The sequence below is a fragment of the Anastrepha obliqua genome, chromosome 5 (assembly GCF_027943255.1).
Source record: "Anastrepha obliqua isolate idAnaObli1 chromosome 5, idAnaObli1_1.0, whole genome shotgun sequence".
Classification (NCBI taxonomy): Eukaryota; Metazoa; Arthropoda; class Insecta; order Diptera; family Tephritidae; genus Anastrepha; species Anastrepha obliqua.
Window position 1 is genome coordinate 65,233,601 of NC_072896.1, and position 25,001 is coordinate 65,258,601.

At 38.0% G+C, this 25,001-nt stretch overlaps 1 protein-coding gene across 2 annotated transcripts in view; it reads left to right on the forward strand.

Moving 5' to 3' along the window:
- The window catches only part of LOC129247182 (probable G-protein coupled receptor 158), a 146,146-nt gene that overhangs the window by 16,281 nt on the left and 104,864 nt on the right, over positions 1 to 25,001 (forward strand). The gene's annotated exons all lie outside the window — the stretch shown is intronic.

The window sequence follows — 25,001 nt, forward strand, 5'->3', positions numbered from 1 at the left end:
CCAAGGTTTGCCATGAGCTTACTTAAAATGCCGCTTAATTTGGCAGCTCTTGTGGCAGCATGGTTTATGTGCGCCCAGTAAGTTGGCTTTGTGTCTAATAAAGTGGCCTTGAGTACTTGTATGTCTACTTCTAATGGGATAAGTCTGTTCGTTAGAAGGATTAGCTCTGTTTTCTCTGTGGCCAGCTTTAATCCATGGTCTTCTAGTCATGTCTGAACTCGGATCATCACCTGATTTAACTTCCTTTTGGCTTCGTCAGTGTTTCCGGCGACTATTACAGCTGCAATGTCATCCGCGTATCCCACTAAATGCATATCCTCAGGCATCTCTATTCGAAGGATTTCATCGTAGCTTATATTCCAAAAATCAGGTCCGAGTATTGATCCTTGGGCCGCACCTGCTGTTAATTGTTTAGTCTTACACCCTTATCGCGTTTCGTATAAGAGCACGCGATTGCTTAGATAGCTACGAATACTCTTCAATAGATTATTCGGGATCTTGAATTTTACCTTTAAGGCTTCAATTACGTCGTCCCAAGCATTTCTAATATCCAATGTGGCTAGTAATACTAAGCGCTTGGAGTATCGATTACCTGCCTGGGCATGTTCTACGCTAGATATTACATCTTGGATGGCTCCTAAGGTAGATCTGCCACTTCTAAAACCATGCTGCCTGTCAGAGAGGCCACCACTGTTCTCTACGGCTTCGCTAAGCCTATGCTTTATCTGTTTCTCAAAGAGTTTTCCTGCGCTATCCAGCATACATAACGGTCTATAAGCGGACGCTAATGTTGGGTCTCCCTTTCCTTTACTGATTAGTACTAGTTTTTGTTTTTTCCATATTTCTGGAAAAATTCCTTCTTTTAGGCATGAATTGTACATGTTTAGCAGCAAAAGAGGGCTTTCGATTGCCAATAGTTTCAATATTTCTGCAACTATGCCATCAGGTCCTGGCGCTTTATTGCATTTAATTGCTTTTGCAGCATCCATAAGTTCTTCTTCTGTGAATGGGACAGGTTCCGATGCTTTATACTCGAGTTCTTTCTTTTCAGCACAGTGTGTTGGGAAGAGTGTGTCGACTATTTTGCTTAGCACTTCGGTTTCCATTCAGCAGTAGGGGATTTGGCTCCTAGCTTTTTCATAACGATTTTGTATCCCAACCCCCATGGGTTATTGTTTAGATCGTTTCGTAGCTCTTCCCATTTGTGTTTTTTGCTTTGGCTTACAGTTTTCCTCAATTCTTTTCTGCTCTTTTTGTATTCTTCGGATTTCGTTATCGCCGGGCCCAATCTTCTAGCTCTAGTATACTTTCTACACTTATGGATGCACATATAATATAATATCTCTAAGTTCTGCGATCTCATGTGTCCACCAGTATACAGCATTTCTTTTTTTCTTCTCTATTTTAGGCATAGATGCGTTGTAACCTATCGTAATGTATTGCATTGTTGTCTTGACTAGTGTTTTTGGTGTTCGTACAGATCGCCGTTGTAAAGGGTGATTTTTTAAGAGCTATAGGAAAGTTTTTCAAAAAAACACACGTAAAATTCAGAAAAATGCATGAAATTTTTATTTAAATCTATAGTACAGTCCATATAATTTAATGTTTAAAGATTATTTCATTCAAATGTTGACCGCGACTGCGCTTCAAATGTTTCATCCGCTTAGTCCAATGTTTCGGCCGTTATCTCACATATAAATGCTTTAATGTTGTCTTCCAATGCGTTAATTGAAGCAGGCTTGTCTGAATAGACATGAGCTTTAACATAACTCCACAAAAATAATCTAAAGGCGTTATATCGCACGATCTGGTTGTCAATTGACAGGTCCCGAACGTGAAATAAAATGTTCACCAAACTCGCCTCTCAACAAGTCCATTGTTACGCGTGCTGTGTGGCATGTGGCAAGCTCTTGCATTTTGGGCAAAAAAGTTGGATATCATTTCACGGTAGCGCTCACCATTCATAGTTACGTTACGGTTCGCAGCATCTTTGAAGAAGTACGGCCCAATGATACCTCCAGCCCATAAGCCGCACCAAACTGTGACCTTTTCTGAATACATTGGTAGCTCTTGCAATTCTTCTGGCTGACCTTCACTCCAAAATCGACAATTCTGCTTATTTACGTAACCATTGATCCAAAAATGAGCTTCGTCACTGAACACAATTTTTCGATAAAAAAGTGGATCTTCGGCCAACTTTCCAAGAGCCCTGTGAGTGTCCTGCCTTTGCTAGAGCACGGCTACGAGTTTTGGGTTCCGATGTCATAAGAATGAGCAATATTCGTTTTCTAAACCTGGAGGATATTTACAGATTTGCCGAAGAATCTGGAAAATTCTCACAGGACTAACTATGTCTATCTCTGTCTCTATTCTTTCCTATCACTTTCTCTGATACTTTTCTCCTTCCCTCTTTGACTATTTACCCCCTTTCCTGAGCTTTAAATACAATGGGCTTTTTAGCCTGAGTGTTTTAGGAGCCACTAAATCTCCTGGTGCTCCTTGGCTCGACCTTTTTGAATTTCAATTTTCAAAATATTTTATAAATGAATTACATATTCCTAAATGATCCTGAAGTGCAATGGCCTTAGAGTATCACTTATCTATCCAAATACCTTTGAAACAAATTACTTATTGTTAATATAGACAGGTGCAATATTTGTTGGAAGCAATAACAAAAAAAAAGTTTACAATTTCTTTCTCTCAGTCTTTGAAAAAGATTTTGCAAGTTCTCGTTATGATCTTTGAAGGCTTCTTCTATTGTTTTTCCTTTCTCATAGACCAAAATATCATCGATTATTACTGGGACCCCTTTTAGGCCGTGCACAACTTCGTTTTGTTTCATGCCAAAAGGCATTCTCAAAAGCCGATATCTCCCATATAGCGTAAAAAGAGTGCACAGCTTATTACTTGGTTCATCTAGCTTTACTTGCCAGAAGCCTTTTAACGTTAACTGTCGAGAACACTTTCGCATCCTTTAGATCAGGTAAAATTTCGTCGAATCTTTGGCTTTTATGCTTCATATCTTTCAAGGCCTTATTCAATTCACAGGCGTCTAGGCATTCTTAACAATCCCTTTAGCCTCATTATGAACGTCCTTCATACCTTGTATTGCATTGATCTCTTGACAATCAGTTTGCGGCTATTCATAATTTCTTTCAGATTTTTCTTTCCTATCACATTTATCGTTGCTCCCGTGTCCAACTGGCATTCCATAGCTGTGTATTTTTCTCTCTTCAAACTCGCATTGATAAGCATTTTTGATTTGAAACAATTTTTATTGCTCTTTATTTCCAAAACGAATTCTTCACTGCTTTCGCGGATGCTACTTCCTATTTTCTTCTTGTTTTTGAATTTTGTTCACTCGTTTGCTCGTCTGTTTTCGTGTTCTACAGCAATTATCAAAATGATTTCGAAGATCGCATTTTTCGCAGACTTTTCCGAACGGTGGCCTTTTTTCTTGTTCCTTTCATGCAAAGATCCACAGTAACTGCAGTCGACGTCTTCATCTCTTCTTGTTGGCATATGTTTGCTTGATTTCCTTTTGTGCCGAATTTCGTACACTTCCTTCTGTGAATAAACTGCCTTATTCTCTTCTCTGCCAATTCCTTTGCTTTACATTTATTTATGGCTTGTTTTTATGTAATTCACGTAATGCATTCGATTTAACCGAAAGTTTAATTTGAGTGCAGTTTGAAGTCTCTAGCACATCGGGTTTTCTCCAAACCATATCATAAAAGAAGAACTGGTGGTAATTTCTTTAATTTACGAGTATCTTTTCATTATCATACTTTTTTAATTGAATACCTTAGTAATAAGAAATAAATAACAAAAATGTTGATCAATTTAGAATAAATTGAAATAGCACAACTAAAATTCAAATGGATTGGTGAATCTTTATTGCTTTTCTGTAAAGCCATTCATGACATTTGTCTCTTAAAAATAATCTCTTTCAAATGTTGGCCGGAACTCCGCCGTAATTCGGTCTTCCTTAAATACCAATTTTGAATGACTCGCTAGAGGACTTCGGTAGGTATCTCGTGAATAACTTTAGTAATGTTGGCTTCGATTGAGGCGAAACTGGTTTATCTACAAAGCATTTAGACTATGGTGGCTGCCGTAGACGAATGGGTGGGGCGTGACTACCATTCGGAATTCAGAGAGAACGTAGGTTCGAATCTCGGTGAAACACCAAAATGAAGAAAACGTTTTTTCTAATAGCGGCCGTCCCTCGGCAGGCAATGGCAAATCTCCGAGTGTATTTCTGCCATGAAAAAGCTCTTCATAAAAAATATGTATCTGCCGTTCGGAGTCGTCTTGAAACTGTAGGACCCTCCATTTGAGGAACAACATCAAGAAGCACACTACAAATAGGAGGAGGAGCTCGGCCTAACACTCAAAAATAGTGTAATATATATAATTGGCACATATATATATGAGGTGTGTTCAAAAAGTATCGCGAATTTTGAATTTTCGGTGGTTACATATATTCGAATTTCGATTTTTTTGTGGCGATATGTTGGTACTCATGTCTTTCACTCATGCCGACAAGTTCGGCCATTTTGAATGTTCAGTTAATTGTTGACAGCTGCTTTGTTGCACGTGTTTCGGCTCGTCTTCGATTTTTACCTATTCAAAAAGATGGATCAAAGAACCGGTATCAAATTTTGTGCAGGAATACGAAATTAAGTGCGCGGATGCATTCCGAATGATGACTGTGTCATACGGAGAAGCTACTTTGGACCGAAGCAACGTTTATCGGTGGTACAAAATGTACTCAGAAGGCCGAGAAGATGTGAACGACGAAAAGCGTGCCGGACGCCCGAGCACTTCAACAACAGACGAAAAAATTTATGAGGTGAAGGAAATGGTATTGGCCAATCGTCGATTCACCGATAGTGAAGTTGCTGAGGACCTAGACATATCGATTCGCTCGTGCCATTCGATTTTTTTCAATGATTTGGGCATGAGACGGTCGCCGCAAAATTCATACCAAAACTGCTCAATTTCGACCGAAAGTAGCATCGCATGAACATTGCTAATGAGATGTTGGACTCTGTCCACGACGACCCAAAATTTGCTCCAGAGGGTCATAACTGGTGACAAATCGTGGGCTTATGGTTATACCGTACAAACCAATACTGAAAAAGCGCGCCAAGTTCGGTCGAATGTAAAAGTGTTACTTACCGTTTTCTTCGATTGCAGGAGCGTTGTGCATCATGAGCTCTTGCTACAGGGTAAAACAATCAATAAGAAATATTACCTGCAAGTTATGCGCATTTTACGCGAAACAATCCGCCAGAAACGCCCGGATTTGTGGAAGAAAAAAAATAGGCTCTTGCATCACGATAACGCCCCTGCTCGTCCATCGTTGCTTGTGCGCGACTTTTTGGCCAAAACCAACACACTAATGCTACAGCCACCGTATTCCCCAGATCTGGCCCCCTGTGACCTTTTCTTGCTCCCGAAACTGAAGATGCCCACAAAAGGACGACGCTATGCTACGATTGACGAGAAAAAGACGGCATCGAAGGAGGAGCTGAACAAGATAAAAACATAATTTTTTGAAGTGGTTCGAAGATTGGAAAAAACGTTGGCACAAGTGCATACTATCTCGTGGGGATTACTCTGAAGGGTACAAAATAGATACGAGGTGTGTTCAAAAAATAGGGTTGTTTCTATTTTTCTTAAAAAAAATGTATTTATTCATCAATTTCTATTTTATCTCCTTCAAAGTAGTCCCCAAGTAGATACAGTACACTTGTGCCAGCGTTTTTTCCAATCCTCGAAGCAGTTCTGATATGCTCTTTTGGTATGTCCTTGAGCACTCTCAGCGATTCGGTTTTTATCTCCTCAAATGTCGCAAAACGCCGTCCTTTCATGGGCCTGTTCAATATTGGGAACAGGAAAAAGTCACAGGTGAATACGATGGCTGAGGCATGATAACGATGTTGCTTTTGAATTAAAAAGAAAATTTTACAGTTAAACTAAGTGCAAACTATGTTAGGATATAAGTTAATAACATAGTTGCAGCATATTGAGTGCGCAAACGGGCCGTTACAAATTAAATTCAATAAAATATAATGAAAAAAATCAACAAAATCAAAAATTTAGAAAAAGGATTTAAATAAAAAGGAAAAAGTTAATTAAGTGATAAAAAAAATTAATACAATGAAATAAAATATTCAAAAGTTTAAATGGACTCACAACCACAAATATTAGGGTGGGTAAATTTTCTCTAAAAAAATATAAGCGGCTTTTTTTCGGTTACCGGAGCTTTCTACTCGCAATTCTAAACAATAAAAAAACTCATGGAAACATAAGTATTAATCCACAATAATTCTACTTTTTTATAATATATTTTTCGAGAAACATTTGTGAATGCATGTGGTTTTTGGGTACGAGAAATACAATTTTTTCTGTTGCGAAGTTTACTCAATCTGATTAATTTAAAGAAAGAGAACTGTTTTCCATACTTAAGCAAAACTATTTATTGCAATTATTTTATTTAAGGTTATTAAAATAATATATATATGTATATGTGATCGCGCTCCTCCTCGGCCGAGCTCCTCCTCCTATTTGTGGCGAAGGTCTTGATGTTGCTCCACTTATGGAGGGACCTACAGTTTTAAGCCGACTCCGAACGGCAGATATTTTTTATTAGGAGTTTTTTCATGGCAGAAATATACTCGGAGGTTTGCCATTACCTGCCGAGGGGCGACCGCTACCAGAAGTAACTTTTTATTTATTTCGGTGTTTCGCGTACTCCGAATGGTAGTCACGCACCAACCCATTCGGCTAGGGCAGCCGAACATTATGATTATTAAACACTTAGAAGAAATTGATAATAAAAAAGTCTAGCAGTAGGATGAATTCTATTCTCTCAGAAGGAAATCTATTCCCTATATTTTTCAATATAATATTACACTGTGTGACAGAAATAAGATTTTGAATGTACTATTTATAAGGTTTTATCAAGTAGAAAATACTGCATAATACGAATTTTTCATTAACTCTCAAAATCTGGATTTAAGATGAAAGCCAACTTTTCTTAGGCTGAAACGAAACTTACCTCTAACTGTATTTTGATTTATTCCGACGATATTTTGTTGCTTGCAATCAGAAAGCGAGTCTGTTTTCGGACTCCTTTGTTAAGAATTGCCATAAGAATACGTCAGTCGCCGAAACAAAGTAAAGAAAAAATGTAGTTCGCCCTAATGTGAATACATTACGCTTCGGGTAGCAGGATTTTGAACATGATTACATTTTGACGTGATAACGTCTTATAATTCGATTTAGCCGGCTGCACGCACCAAAAATGTGTCGTTATCTTGCTCAATCGTCGTTACCTTGCTTGAACTGCAAACGAAAGCGCGGAACGAACGACAAAGACGCACAATCGGCCCCCGCGTTCGGCACGTTCGACATCTGGCTCTCTCCTACTTGAGTGAGCATATATATGTATGTACAGGGTGGCTGATGAAAGCCGCTACCAAAAAAAAATTGAATAACTTTTTTTCTTTTTAAGTTATCTGTTCCATTTTTGTTTTAATTTGCAGATTGATCTTTAAAATTTATTAAAATGGATAACTGGGACACGCAAACAAGAATTTGGATAGTCCGCCGCTATCACGCACTGGAGTCCGTAGTTTTGGTACAGAGAGAGTACAGGCGGATGTTTGGCGGCGATCCCCCGAGCAGATGGACCATAATGAGACTGGTGAATAATTTTGCTGAGCAAGCAACAGTCGCAAGAAGGCCTTATCATCGAAACCCACCAGTTCGGACGGAGGAAACGATCGCTGCTGTAGCTGCAGCTATACAAAGCAATCCAAGGGTTTCAACAAGAAGCTTATCTGCTCAACTTGGTGTCAGCCGACAGTCTTTGCAAACAATAATGCACAAAGATTTAGACTTATTTCCCTACAAAATTCAAATGGTTAACAAACTGGATGCAGCAGACTTGCCGATTCGCTTGGAATTTTGCCAGAAGATCCTGCAAATGGTGGAAGAAGACCAAAACATGTTAAACTGCCTTTTCATGTCTGATTAGGCCCATTTCGATTTAAACGGCAATGTGAACAAACCAAATTGTCGAATATGGAGTACTTCTAACCCACAGATACTCCACGAGACGGAATTGCATCCTCTTCGCGTGACAGTGTGGTGTGCGGTTTCTTCACGCTGTATTGTCGGGCCTTATTTTTTTGAAGAAAATGGTCACACCGTTACGGTTACTGGAGACCGTTATTTGAAAATGCTGAAAGAATTTTTCTATCCAGAACTACGCCGAAAGAGAATTCCTTTCAACTCTGTGTGGTGTCAACAAGATGGGGCAACGTCTCACATAGCCCAGACTGTTATGATAGAGTTGCGACGAAAATTTCCCAATAAACTGATTTCAAGAAATTCCGAATTTCGTTGGCCCCCCAGGTCGCCTGACCTTACTGCACCTGACTTTTTCTTGTGGGGTTTATGTAAACAAGAAGTTTATAAAACAAAGTCAACAAATTTGGATGAACTAAAACAATCAATTCGGGCAACAATTGGGGCTATTCCTGTCGCAACTCTCAAAGCAGCAATGAACAACTTTTTACTAAGATGCCGCACTTGTGTCAACGAGCAAGGGGGGCATTTAAATTCAATTATTTTTAAAACTAGTTAAGCTACATTTAATAAAATTTAATGACCTTCAACTTGAAAAAAAAATAAATGAATTCCATATACTAAAAAAAAGTTATTTGAGTTTCTTAATGTAGCAAAATTCATCAGCCACCCTATATATGCGCATATGTATATAAATTGACAATTTGTATTTGCATATGACTTCTTCCTGTGTGCATAGTAATGAACCATTTCTCTGTTTTTGAATAGGAGATGATAGAAAAAGTAGGAAATGAAAGAGGGTGTTTCGAGTGTAAAGAGTCTGGAAAAAGGCAAATTGATGATGTTGCCTCTTAGTGAATGTTTAACGTCTGATGCACAATCGAAATTGAAGATATCTTTCATGAATTTGATAAATTTTTCGTAATTTTTCACGTTTGTGTAAATGTAACTTGACCTATTCCATTGCGATTCCATTTACCTCCTTCTCGATATCCATACAAAATATCTATTAATTAAATAAAATTAAAATTTTGTTTTGAAAATTGCAACCGTTACATATTTTCTTATGACGTTGTCACGTTAAACTATCGTCAGTAAACCGACTTAACAGACAACCTCTTTTTATATTTAATATGTAAACTCTGAGCGTATATTTTATCAGATACACATAGATTTAAAAAAAAATACTGGATTTTTGAAAAGTCATTATTATTTATTACTTAGGTCCTTGAAATTGTCAGCTCGGTCGTATAAACCGTTCTCTTCATTTCAATTATTTTAGATTTTAAATTCAAAATTTTCTTAAGCATTTCCATGTTATTTATATTTTCACCTCTGTGCTCATTTCCAACGCTATCCTAATTTTTCCGATTATAACCCATCCTATCTTATTCGGTTTTATTCTATTTCATGAAGTTATATTTTTTATATATGGAACTGGATATTTTTCTGAGAATTTTTCTTTTAAATCGCATCAGTAAATTGACGTCATTAACTTTAGGGACCCATATCACACAAGGAACTGACTAAAAACAAACTTGGTACTGTAGATTGATTTTCAATTTCACAGTTCTTAATAAGTTCACAGTGATTGCGCAAAGATCATTTCTTCTACTCTACCATGCCAATATCTACTCTTGTCCCTTTAATGTGTTTAAAACGCTTCTTTTGCACATTTTTCGATCGGCAAGGACACACACACTTATCTATGTAAGCACATAAGCCTTTGCTGCCGTGGAATGTTGGGAGGTGGAGTAGGTAGTTTTTACTTTTCCTTCTTAATGCCATTTCATGCATGCTCCATTTTCGTATTTAACACTTTACTCATTCATTTTCTTGATGACAATTCTGGTCTGCGGATGACTCTGTGGCCGCCTGCTTCTGATAGCTTCCCGATTTTTGTGTTTTCGGTTTACATACCAACCTTTGTCTCCTTACTTGAAGCAGTTTGTTTTTCTGAATCCGCCATTCAAGTGATATTATAAAATTTGCCTTCGGCTGGTTGTATATGTGGATATTGTGTGTATGCATGCATGAAAAGTAGTTGTCTTTCATGACGAAAACCTGAGAAGCTGAAGCTATTTCAGGCACAAAAGAAGAATGAATACTGAGGTCAGTAACTAATGGGTTGCTGATTGTAGGAGTATGCACATAAATACGTATGTAAGAGCGTAGCATATTATACATTGTACTTATATGTACTGCAGCTCTACTCTGAAGTATTTCTTGGCATCAGCAGCCGGAACTGTCATCACTTGAGCATATACTTTTCGCTAAAGTAACCGCAGTTCCGTTGAATAAGAGGAAAAGGGCTTAAGTATACTTAGCACCCAGTCTGATGCTTGTGTGCCAGAATTGCCTTTCAAGCACACTGCGTGCAAATTAAGTAAATTATACTCTTCGAGCACTTCTTATTTCCGACCGGTTGGCTGTTTGATTTTCCGTTTACACTTTTTGCCTTTTCTAAATTTTGCTCTAAATTCTGTAAACGAAAGAAATTTTAGATAGTAGAAGACGAGATGCAGAAAAAAAGATACGTATATCAAATTATTATCTTCCTACTCTTGTAATTTCGTTCATTCCGTTGGCAGACAATTAGCAAATTCTTTTTTGATTGGCTCATCATAATCACAGCCTTCAAGTTGCCTGAAAGACAACGCACATACGTACTCACATACATAACGAAGCAGCGCGCAAATTGGGGCAATTTTGAATTTTTTCGCTGAAGGCTGTAAAATAACGAAAGCTGCTACACATTTTCATTCTCTTGATCTATTACTTTGCAACAATTCACTGTTTTATATTCTCTTCCTTTTTCTTTACCATCAGGCTGTCCAAAAAAATTGGTATGGTGAGGGGTGGCGTATACGTAACATTATTTTACATCATTTTAGTAGAATAACGTTTACTTAAAATTGCTTTAGAAAGCAGGCCAAGTACACACATACCCTCTTTTCTAAAAAATAACAATATATTTTTTTCAAATTGAAATCACCAGTGTACTTATATATTTTGGGCTACATATTTTTGAGCAATCAATATGTTCGACTTTTGTCTCCCAATTTTGCACACTTTTCCAGGCTATATAATTTTAACAACTTCCCTTCATAATTTCCATTTACAATGCGTTTTGTGCTCCACATCCACTGTTTTTTTCTTTCTGATATGCTAAATAAGGCCCATTTATATCATAATATATAATTTCCATAAATTATTTTATATAATATACATAGATTTATATACTTATATTTTGGTGATTCTGTAGAGAAATGAGTTACATATGACTCATGAACTTTGCGTGAGTCACATATGACTCTTTAGACAGGGAAGTTGTTAAAAATATTGTTAGGATATTGGTTACCGTTAGGTTATTGAACGACTACAATCGATTCATGTCTATTGTCTTTCTGGAACAATAGTCACAAGCTGCCAAGTGAGGTGAACATTGCGAAAAATTTGCCTTTTTAAGAAATTAAATCACAAATTTCCGCCGATGAAATCCATTTTTTGCTCGTCTCTGAGCTTACATATGTGTCACAAATCTTGAATTCAACTTTCGAAAGTCTTAAGACTCCGTCAAAACGGGATACACATTTTTCTAAGTGTTTCTCAACACGATCGGTAATATTTGTGCCACTCGTGAATTTGCGTTCAGAATAAATAATCATCCTTTTCATCATGTATTAATGTTGGCACATTTGTTTTTGTTTTTCTTTTTTTTTTAGTTTACATTGCGACTAGTTACAAAGAAAAATATTATTAACTATCGATCAGTTTGTTTCGAATTTATAATATAAGGTTCAGACAACACTTAAGGTGTGATTCTGCCAAGTTTAACACAAAAGTCAGTCAGAGTTCTTTACTCTTTGTGTGAAACTCATTTTCGAACCGAAGCACAAAACAGAGTAGTTTAGGCTAAGAGTAGGAGGATCCTGATCCTGTAGATCACACATAGAACAGAAATTGATCCATAGAGATATCAAAAGTTTGTATGGAGAGTTTAAGAACTTTATATTTTGCCTTTAAAACATAGTTTAGATAATTTAAGTAGGCTGCTATTTTTTTGATCTGCATTGCCGTACTCAGTGTGAGTTTTTCATTACAGCTGCTATTGCTTTGATGGCTGCTTGGCTGTCAATGTAGAAGTTTATTTGAGAATTCTGCTGCGTAGATCTCAGCTTGGATCCCACTGCGGTAGTCCGGTAATTTGCATAACTTTTCATAGTCTTACGCCGAACAAAATACTTCTGCTCCAACACCCTCGTGCATTTTGGATCCATCTGTGTCTATGTTAAAGCTGTGACTCGTTAAAAGTTGTCCCTTCCGCCATCCGTTCTTTTCTAATATTACCTTCGGCTCTCTGTGTAAATTAGCTTGCGGAATAACTTTGTCCAAGTTAGTATATAAATCTCTGCATATCGGGCTGTGATCATATGACCTTTGAGTTGTACAGTTGTCAATAGCCTGAGTGCAGACTTTTTTGCAGAACTTTTTGCTGCTAAGTCTACTGGGTGAAGGTCAAGTATCTTGTCCAGTGCCGCTGTATGAGTGGTGCACATTTTTTTACCTTCTCCAATTTTTTAGCTTACGTCTTCTTATTCAAACTTGTCCACCATATTAGAATATCATAGAGCATTACTGGTCTTACTACCGCCTATGAGAAAGTCGTGAAGATAAGCTCCATGTCTTACAGACTAGCTTCTTACTTTACAGTATGGTAATACTGGACTAGTGTATCGAATTAAAAATTTTACCAAAATACGACATCATGAGTTCTTTTTATTCATAAAAAGTTTTTGTTTTTAATAGAGGGTGTACCTATGTATGGTTTATCTTATAATATTAATTCAAGAAGCGTAGGTGTCTAATGGACGAATACAGGGCTTGGGAGATATAAAATGGGGATCTATCCTTTATATAGAGGGAGAGGTTCGTCCGCGTACGTGTATTATTATGCTAAAAGCGGTTGATTGCATTTGCATTCTGCCGTCAAGACTTAGTTGCACTCAAAATATCGATTAGAGGGGAAAGAGGTAGAGGCAATCGTCGTCTCGGCCTATTTTCCTTGCGAGTCCATTCTGCCTCCCGCTACGAGGGAGTTTATAGAAGATGTAAGATATGCTGAATCCATGGGATTCAAAATGTAATTTCAGGGGGCATAAACTCATGGACTTAATTCTGTCATCTTGCTTGGTTATACAGAACGTTGGCACCAGCCCGAATTTGGAGACCAGCAGAAGGCAGGAAGTGATTGATATGACATTATCTAACGAGTCATATCTATCAGATCATATCACTGATTGGAAAGTACTCGATAAAGATTAGCTATCGGAGCATCGTTATATAGAGTTCAGGCTTGATCTCACTGAAGAGGAAATCCTTTATGTTCCCAAACTCGGAACAATAACTGCGATTGAAGAGGACACAACTCATTGGGGTGAACTTTAAACGAGTGTTATAATAAGGAGTGCCCGGAACGTAGGAGAAGAGAGGGTAAGACAGTCCCTTGGTTGAACGCCGAACTCTCGAAAATCCGGAAAACTTCCAAGAAACTTCTTAACCGAGCTCTTAAAACTCAGTTGGAAGGAGTATAAAAAGAAAATTAGATCATCTAAATTGGACTATTATAGAACCTTCTACAGTGAACTGGAGAAACGAAAGAGTTTAGCGAGGTTATTCAACGCCCTCCAAAGAGACCGGACGGCTAGGCTGGACTCACTGCTCAAACCGGATGGTACTTATACGGACTCAAAATCATGGGTGTACGATGTTTTCTTTTCAACACATTTCCCTGGCTCCAGGAATGTTGTTGGTCAAAGCTCTATCGACCAATCTAATTATGTCAATAGAATTACCAGCAGACGTGATTGGTTTATTGCATTCAGGATAGTTAACGAGGAAACGATAAGGTTCGCCTTCTCGTCATTTGAAAACTTTAAGTCCCCAGGACCCCCAATCATGCTCAAGCGGGGCGGAGAACAACTAATGAAGGATCGGAAAGAATCTTTACGGCATGTCTTGCGCACGCTTATGTTCCACAACTGTGGCGTTTGGTGAAAGTTGTATTTGTCAAAGCCAGGCAAGGACAGCAACGATTTACCAAAAAGGTTCAGGCCTATAAGCCTAACATCGTTTATGCTTAAGGGTCTGGAACGTGTGGTGGAGAAGCAAATTAGGACGAGGGTTCTAAGTCGAAACCCTCTCAACGTCAGACAGCATGCCTATCAAGTGGGAAATCTTGCGAATCGGCTCTGCACGAGTGCGTTAGCATAATCGAAAAAGGGTTGGAAACAAGAGAGTACACTCTTGATGTGTTTGTGGATATTGAAGGAGCTTTCGACAATGCTACATTTGACTCTAAGTGCTCTTCTATCAGAAGTCATGGAGTGAAAGAAATAATTGTCAGATGGATTCACTCTATGCTACACAAAAGACTGCTTACCATGGATAGAGAAAGTGTTGAAGGAGTTAAGGTTGAGGTTAAGACGGGATGCCCACAAGGCGGTGTACTATCTCCCCTACTTTGGTGCTTTGTTGTGGACTCTTTTCTTAATGATCTGCAGGAAATTGGACACATCCAAGCCTACGCAGGCGATGTGCGCGTATTAATCTCAGGACGATCACTTGAAGCTATATGCAAAAAAATGCAGATAGTTCTAAATAAGATTGAGTATTGGTACGAATTGCATGGTCTTTAGGTACATCCTAAAAAAAGTACCTTAGTGCTTTTCACTAAGAAACGCAATATGGAAGATCTCCTACGAGTACTACCCACATTGAAAGGGGTAACACTACAACTGTCTCTTAAGGTTAAGTACTTAGGAGTAATCCCAGATTGTAAGCTTACCGTAAAGAAGCACGTCGAGCAGAAGGGCTCTCGAACACTAAAGGACTTCTGGCAGAGAACCTTTGGCAAGACATGGGGTCTATGACCGGCGATAGTACACTAGTTGTACATCACCCTGATTAGACCCATTATGTAGTATGGTGGAAAGCTACAATGGTTAATTCCAGACCTAAATCTCGACCTAAATCTCTTGCCGCCGAACTCCTGCTTAATACAGCTGCCATTCTTAACTTAATAAAAGTAATTTTGCCATTATTGCGACTGCAGGCTCGCACATGCATATGGTTCAAGCAGCTCACAACGGGATTAGCCCACGTATCCTCTGGGTAGCTTCTGAACACCCGTTCGGGAGTGAGCTAAAGTGAGAAGGCGAAGCAAAAACAGTTGAAAGGACAAGGAATGTAATGCTGCTGCAGAAAGAAAAGATGCTGCCTTTAGAGCCACGCTGCGATCGGGCGCAACGCAAGCCATGTGGGCCAATAGGAACAACGCCCGAAAATTCTACCAGAGAATGTGAAGGTCCCGATACCCCAATCGTTGACGATGGAATTGTTGTTCCACCACCTCACCATGACGAGGTGAGAATAGCAATAACGTGGCTAAAGAATAACAAAGCCGCGGGTGCCGACGGACTGCCGGCTGAGCTATTCAAACATGGCGGCGAGGAGCTGGTAAGGGGCATGCATCAGTTTTTATGTAAAATATGGTCGGATGAAAGCATACCTGCCGATTTCAACTTAAGTGTGCTCTGCCCAATCCCTAAGAAGGGTGATCCTGCAATCTGTGCCAACGTAGAATCTCTCTTGCCAACAAGTACTGCTTTGGACTACGAGTATGCAGGCAACTGAGCAGTAAAATCCTCTCTCGACGAACAAAACTAACACTCTACAAGGCTGTCATCATGCCCGTCCTAACGTATGGCGCAGAAGTGTGGGCGGTGACAACATCCGATGAAGAGACGCTTGGATTGTTTGAGAGAAAGATTCTGCGTAAGATTTTTGGACTTTTGCACGTTGCAACGGCGAATATCGCAGGCGATGGAACGATGAGCTGTATGAGCTTTACGACGACATAGACATAACGCAGCGAAGAAAGATCCAGCGGCTACGTTGGCTGGGTCATGCCGTCCAAATAGATACAAACGCTCCGGCTTTGAAAGTATTCGATGCGGTACCAGCTGGTGGTAGCGGAGGAAGCGGAAGTCCTCCTTTGCGTTGGAAAGATCAGGTGGAGAAGGACGAGAAAGAAACTCGGCCAAAATCGCATAAGCGGTTATCGTGACAATTAAGAAGAAGGAGAAGGCTTGTGCTCACTTTTTTCATTACCAAATGCGGTTGCTGCCTTAAATCGGAGTGCAATCGACTTAGCAACTCTGCGTAATACGCGTTGGTGGGCGTATTCTCTTTTCAAATTAAAGAGAGAATTAACCGCGCGCGGCGCAAAAAGTTCCGGCGTGAATTTGTTGATCGACAAATCCTATATTCCTTGGCCTTTGGTTTGTTGTGGTGAATCCGAGTTTCGTTCTATGAACAAACCTTTGAAGTTATCAAACGTTTGCATTTGAGGCAAAATGCATACTGAAGCAAAATGTTGGCTTTGAGGTGGCAAGGACGTCTGTTCGGGACTTATTGCGCCATCCTGTGGTAGTTAGCCTGATACTAAAAAACAATTATTTTTTTAACAAAATCATTAAAAAAGTCCTCAAACTGATCCGAAATATAAAAAAAATTAATGTAATTTCAAACGTCCAAGCTTGCACTGCATCCAGTCTTCCTTGTTTTTCTCTTTAAAAGATTCATTATTTTTCATTTACGACACATATTATCATATTAACTGCAATTTTTTCAATGCCGGTAATGTTGCCATCGAAAATTCCCCTCATCCTAAGTTTAGTAGTCAATCCGCATTAGTTGCCCTTAATTGCTGAGATAATTTCAAATTAAGTCGCTAATCCCGATTGGCGCCACTTCTGGTTTTTTTACGGGATTATCCTAACTTCCATTTCCTCTTCTTCACTGAGCAACTTACTTGATCATAACTACTATATTTCTATTTTTCTGTGGTGAGTGGTTTTATTTATTTACAAATATAAATAGTTAATTAAACAAAAAAAAAAAAAACATTCCAGTACTTAAAAGCCTTTCAATTAAAATTATGTAGATATGTGGGTATACTGTGTATGTTGCATTTGTCTGCTAACACGGCATAACAGCTGGTTATCAGCTTTATTTTGATATGCTCATACAAGGTTCACACAAATCACTGACTATCCCATTCAAATCTAGAAACATAAAAAAAATAATATGCAAACATTACTTTCCTGCTTGGATGTATGAAAGGATTATTTATGTATGTATGTATATATATTTATGTGTATGCTGTGGAAGAAAAATCTGTATCGAGTTAAAACATTCAACGAGAGTAGAAACATAAAGAACAATACACATACATATGTGCATATGTGTTTTTAAATTTTTTTCCGAAACATGCTGTGAATGAGGTCTGGACTACAGCGTTCCACATATACCAAGTATACACTACACATATGCATATTTATGTGTATGTATGCAGCTCGTAGATCTAAAGTTTGCTTAAGCAGGCACATACAACTCTATACACATACATCCATGCATTCATACACTCTTAAACAATTGCTTGTTATCTTTACTTACGATTTATGACTTTAATGAATTGTTTGTGTATTTAATAAAGTCAAATTATTCAATTTGATTGCTTTGTTAAAGAATATTGAATAAATACAAAAATAAACACTTGGCGCGTACACTTCTGTTAGATGTTTGACCGAGCTTCTCCTCCTATTTGTGGCGTGCCTCTATATATTGTTCCACAAATGGAGGGGCGTACAGTTGTAAGCCGACTCCGATTAGCAAATCGTTATTTATGAGGGCTTTTTCATGGCAGAAATACATTTGGAGGTGTGTCATTGCTTGCCGAGGGCGTTTGCTATTAGAAAAAATCTTTTCATTTTGCTGTTTTACTGTTTGATTTGAAACTACGCACTCCCGAATGGTAATTACGCACCAACCTATTCGGCCATGCATTCCCGAAAATAAATGATCGAACTTAAATATAAACGTGAGGTGAGCAATCCAATTAGAAAACAGGATTAAAGCAATAATTATCAGGAGCTAACCAAAAGAGAAACATCTGGGCGCTTGCTTTAAGCTTCAAAATCCATTGGATAGTTTTCTCCTGCATCTGTAACATTTTGAAGTTTTTGAGTAACAAAAATATGTTGCCGTTTTGTATGAAATGTAAATAATTATTCTTTAAAAAAAATAGTCTCCGACTGTCATTCAATCCGAGGGGTTTTCTTTTGATCTTACTCTGTGTTCAAAGAAAAACCAAGGTAATAATAGAATTATTTGATTTATCTTTTATTAGATTATTATTTTTTTGAAGATGTTGAAATAGTTAAATATTTAATCAAGACGAATGGTGTACAGTGGGATTTTCGATGTTTATTTTTCAAAGAACAAAATTTTGCGTAAAAGTATATTTTGAGGGAAAATGGAAAATTGTAATAGTTTTCCCAATTTCTTAGACAAATTTGAGGTTGCTTTGCCATGCAACTAATCTCCTTCTGCAAAGAAAACAGAGAAAGAAAGAATTTCGATTATTATTTTTTTATGTTGGTACACTCGTCTAGAAGATATGTCCACGGTTTTAGCAATATGTAATGTTTAGTTTGTTTGTGAGAGGCATAAATAAGATAAGTGTTTTGCTTATTCGGCGATTTTCTGTTATCGAAAAATATGTATCAAAGAAGTTGCAGCAAATTTTGTGTATAAAATGGAATTAAGTGCTCAAAAACACTTGAAATTTTGACAGTGCCATACGGTGAGAATACGGCACATCAACAACCGATGAAAATGTTGAGAAAGTGAAGAAAATTGTTATGAAGAATCGTCGAATCCCAATAAGAGAAGTTGCTGAGGATGTCGGCATATCGGTTGGCTCATGCTATTGAATCTTTTCGTAAATTTTGGGCATGAAAGGTGCGGCAGCGAAGTTCGTTCCAAAATTGCTGAATTTTGACCAAAAACAACGTCGCTTGAGCCTGAGGAATTGTTGAATGACGTCAACGGTGATCCAGATTTGCTTAAAAGGGTCTTACCTGATGACGAATAATGTACGTATGGCTATGACATCGAAACCAAAGTCCAACCGTCCCAATGGAAGAGTCCAGGAGAGCCAAGACCAAAACAAGCACGGCAAAATAATTCATGGCTTTTTCATGGCATGATAATGCATCTGCTCACTCAGCTTTGCTTGTGAGAGATTATTTGGCCACCGGATTCACCAGATTTGGCCCCCTGTGACTTTCTCCTGTTCCCAAGATTGAAGAGACCCATGAAAAGACCGCGTTTTGCAACGATTGAGGAGATGAAAACCGAATCGCTGAGAGAGCTCAAGGACATACCAAATAGTGCATATCCAAACTGCTTCGAGAATTGGAAAAAATGCTGGCACAAGTGTATTGTATACTTTGAAGGAGATAAAATAGAGATTAATGAATAAATAAGTATTTTTTAAGAAAAATGAAAATTCTCCTTATTTTTTGAACATACCTCGTATATTGATTTCTAAATTACCTTGGGAGTAATACTGTATTCATAGCTGACGAGGTTTCAATATGAAACTATAAAAAGTGATGAAATTTTCACAAATACAAGTGTCCTCCATCCACTACTGACAAGTTCTGATCCTTCATATAATCTGTGAATAACGTCAACCCAATAAAATGTTTTGGGATAGATCCCGTGGAGAAGCAAGTGATAACTGAATAAAAAGGTATACAATTTTATTTTATTTATATATTTTTCTTTTAGTGGAAATATTTTGCGGGATATACTTTTCGTGTTTCGTGACCAGAAAGTGGACGTTGAATGCTGTTAAGTAGTTTTTTTCTTTGGCATCTCAAATTCCATCATTCCATCAGAATTGATTTGTCGTAGCTGCACATTTTCGAAATTTCGGTTATATGGGAGGCAGAAGTAGCATTGATCGGGTGTTAGGCAAATTTTCAAAATTTTCTTAATTAATAAATTAATTTTTCATAGCTGTTAACATTTTTCTACTTGCTGGCAATCTATGTTTTTATTTGGACCAAAGTTCTTCAACTTCATTGTGCTATCGGTATCTTTAGAGGCTTCAGTTTGCAAAGAACTTAACTGTAACAATAATTGAATTCAAAGAAAATTGTATGTAGAAATTGAAGAAATTTCTTAAACATGTAACCGTTTATTCAAATTTCAGAAAAACCATCTGAAATGAGTCGGTTTTTAAAATGAAATGATTGAGTCCCTTTTTAAAAGGTATTAATTCTGTTTAAGCCAGACAACATCAAGACGCACACCACAAATAGGAGGAGGAGCTCGGCCAAACACCCAAAAAAAAGGTGTACGCGCCAGGTATATATAAAGGGTGGCGCAAAATTAATCGGGTGGCGCAAAATTAACCATTCAACTTTTTACTAAAAAAAAAATATTTTGAATGACGGAAATCTTTATTTTGATCCTTACGTGCTCCATTGCTTGTCTGTTTGTATGCTGCAACTGTCTAGCTCACAAGTGTCAAATATGATTGCCGTAGGACGATATTTGCAATTATAAATCTTTCCATAATTGATAAATTTTGCGCCACCTGTTATATATATAGTTGTTCCAAATATCTTCGCAGCTGCAGGTAATAATGCTTTTTGATAAATTTTATTCATCCAAATATCATTCAGATTCGTCGTAAACACAAATAAACGGCCAAATTCTTTATCGGAGCAGCAGTCCTAGTCATGAATCTTAAGTGTATACGTAATAGTTCGGTGAAGTTGCCGATTAACAGCAGTAAACCAGGACCGGCTTATGCAACTATTCGGACGAAAAGAAGATTCATCCGTGAATACTACGTCTGCCCAATTCCGCTATGAATTTGCCTTGCTCATGCAAGTCTATTTTCAATGAATGATAATGAGAGCAGCGGTTATTTTCAATGTGCTCAAGTGATTCAGCTTCACGCAACGATAAGTTCGTCTTTGTCACAAACAAATCAATGATGTGATTTTGCTTTGAAGATACATTTTTCTTTGGACCTCGTCTGGGGAAGTCTTTAAAAAAAAAAAATAAATAAATAATTGGCGCGTACACTTCTGTTAGGTGTTTGGCCGAGCTCCTCCTCCTATTTGTGGTGTGCGTCTTGGTGTTGTTCCACAAATGGAGGGACCTACAGTTTCAAGCCGACTCCGAACGGCAGATATTTTTATGAGGAGCTTTTTCATGGCAGAAATACACTCGTAGGCTTGCCATTGCCTGCCGAGGGGCGACCGCTATTAGAAAAATGTTTTTATTATAATAATCTTCAACTTCTTCAAATATTTTGCTGTATATGCATGCGATTTTTTTACCTATAGAGTGTGCGTATAGGAACATTGATACAAATCGTTTTTCATACGCGAAACTCATTTGGCAAAAACAACGTCGGTTTCTAAATTTCTCACAAAATTAACAAATTCCACAACTCGTATTGCTAAAAGAGCACCGTTGAGCAACATTTTCATTTATTTTATAACGGAACCCAAAGTTTGAATTTCGCCAATCACGTTTCTATTAGACAGACTATATATATACCTATAATTGGCGTTTGCCTTTATTTGGTGTTAAGCCGAACTCCTTCTCCTATTTGTGGTGCGTGTCTGGATAGTTTTCTACAAATGAAGGGACCTATAGTTTTATTAAACTACCAAATGGTAGTTACATACACACATAGCTCTCTTAAATACTAAATGAGTAAGTCTATTTTTTATTGGCAAAGCAAAAAAATTTTAAATAGTATTTCATAAAATTTATTTATAAAATTTTAATATCAAAAATTCCTTTTAAAGATCGTAAAAAATTTTTGCGCAAAACGTACTAAATAAAATAATATTAAATATTTACACTAGAACTTACTCATATTTGTGCACACTCGCATAGTAAAAAGCTGTATATAATGGACAAATAATACACTTTCAGAGGATGTGAGGTGCTATGAAATTCTATGAAATCATGAAAGGGTAATAAACAAACGAACTTAATTTTCTGAACAACAAGCAAAATAGCGAAAACGTCATGGCACCCGCATCACCATAAACTCAAAATTTGGTGTGTAAATACGACTGGCAAACCAACAGATGGCAAGGATATGCGACAGAGGCAGTTGTTGAGGCGCTTGAGTTAAAACTGTTGAATACTTTTTCTTTCAATTTGGCCCCTTCCAAGTGCACTGAATATGGTTGATTTAATTTAAGGATATTTTTCAAATTTGGCCATATATTTTAACTACCAAATATGGTGGGAAGCTCGTCTGCAAGTGTGTGCGAAAGTAAATTGACTAAAATGCGCTTAAAAAATGGCAACACATCCATTTGGCTCGGTGAGTAGGTACATACCAATTAAAATAATACAAATTTATGCACGTAAATCCGTAAGAAAGATTTTGAGGGTTGAGTTTTGTACATACATATGTTTGTATATGTAAAAGGGTAATGTTTCGTGAAGGCTGATACTCGTTTAGTCCTTTGTTGCTTTACCTTTAGTGCTTAATACCCAAATGAGCCTTCTTTGCAATCTTACAGCACCCAGGGTTGTTGCTGTACAATCTAAAGATACATATGTACATATTACAAAGCTTACATAACTGAAAATTTTAAATGCCCATGTTTGTATGTTCTTCCCATTAAAAAGTAATCAAAGCAGAAATCGATTTAATAGTTTTGGGACAATATATAAAAAAGATAGGACTCTTTTCTGCACCTTTGTAAAATATGAAAAATTCTAGACGCGCAACATATTTATGAAGATATGTGTCTCAACCTTCTCCGCACTATAGCGCTGCATTCCAGGAGAAGATGTATTGCAAATCCCGATTATGTGTAGATTACTTCGCAGTCTGCAGTGGCCTGTAAAGATGCCCGTGAGCATTTTTAGATTATCCTTGGGCAGAGTTATGAGTTGTTTAAACCTCTTTTGGTTGTATCCTCCCAGTAAGGATTTCGCCTGGGGTGGCCCCATAATTTGGTGCCAGAGAACCTCGCTTAGTCCTAACTCTTCACTCTTGAGCTTCTTCTTGATGGTGTATTGTCCTATGGCAAGGAAGGCCTCGGGTCCGATTAGAGGCGCGGCCGCAGCCTCTCTCACCAATGCGTCCGCTACCTCATTCCCAGGTCCCTTGCGTCCTGGGACCCAAATTAGCCGGATGCAGTTGTGCATTCCTGGCGGCCGCTGTAGCCGAATCGGTTGGTGCGTGACTACCATTCGCAATTCACAGAGATAACGTTGGTTGAATCTCGGTGAAACACCAAAATGAAGAAAAACATTTTTCTAATAGCGGTCGCCTCTCGGTAGGCAATGGGAAACCTCCGAGTGTATTTCTGCCATGAAAAAGCTCCTCATAAAAATATCTGCCGTTCGGAGTCGGCTTAAAACTGACGCACAAGACGCACACCACAAATAGGAGGAGGAGCTCGGCCAAACACCCAAAAAGGGTGTACGCGCCAATTATATATATATATGTATATAGTTGTGCATTCCTAGTAGGTTAAGTTTCTCGATACACTCAAGTACCAGTGAGGATCTGATCTCACAGGACGATAGGGCCATGAGTGCCGCCTGACTATCACTCAGAATGGGAAATTGCTCATTCCGAATATTCCAGTCTAAGGTTATCTCTGCACATAGACAGATGGCATACATCTCCGCTTGGAAGATGCTTGCAAAACTACCCATCAGCACAGATTAGTTGGGTCTGGGGCCGTAAATTCCAGCGCCTATGACTTCTGGGCTCTTCTAGCCATCTGTGTACCAGTGCACGGTACACTCCTGGAGGATCTTTTCAAATTGAGGTCTGCTACAGTTCAACTTATTGTTCAGTTTAATTCTGAACTTCTGTTTGATCGCTTTAGTGATATCATCTCTGGGTACCTGGGAGAGTGGGAGCTGCAGCTTTAGCACTTCCATGTTTTTAGATGACATCACTTTTCCTCTCCCGAAGCCTTCCCTGGTAATATTCAGCAGGGTGCGCTTGGCTGGTAGCTGAATAACTATATGGAGCAGTGTTAGCTCCAGCATCACTTCCATCGCAGCTGTAGGACAGGTCCGCATCGCTTCCGTGATGCACACGCATGCTAAGCGCTGAAGCTTACTTAGCCCGCACTGTCGAGAGAGTGAGTCTTGATGCCCAAGCGTATTTATGTATTTACACATATTCATTTATTTATTTAGACAAGTATTTATTTATTCCACAAAAAATCCTATAGGAAAATTTTAAATTTTTAATTGAAGTTAAAACACTATAATTGATCAGTTATCGAGCTGGTGATTAAAAAGTAAAAATTTAGTGTTGTTTGTATTTTTAATGCCACATTATAAAAAAAGAAAAAACAAAAAATTTCGTCAAAAAATTAAAAAAAAAAAAAAATGGATAGTAGCCGATTCTCAGACCTACTGAATACGCATATAAAATTAGGTAAAAATCGGTAAAGCCGTTTCGGAGGAGTACGGTTGTGACATGGAAATTTTATATATTAGATAAGAGTGGGGGATGATCGTAACCAAGTACGTTTGAGGTGACCACCATTCGAAATATCCGAAAAAGTCTTTTTCTAATAGTGGCTGTCCTTCTAGTGAATTTCTGCTATAAAAAAGCTTCTTAGAAAGTGTATCCTTTCGGAATCGGCATAAAACTGTAAGCCCTTGAACTTGTAGACAACATCAAGATATACACCACAAATTATAGTAGAAGCTTGACCAAACAATAATAAACGACATAATGAATCCTTTGTAATCACCATTAGAAGTTTCTGATAAAAACGATTTTTGTAAAAATTATGCTGTGTTTTGATCTTCCAAACGACTATAAGGAAATATCATAGTTTTTGTTATTTTATAATCTGGTGTAAACCAAACGAAAACCAAGTGAAAGCAAACGCTGCCAACAATACATAATTAGTCGGACCGAGCTTTGTTTTCATCGATGGTACACGCACTTATGCACTTCT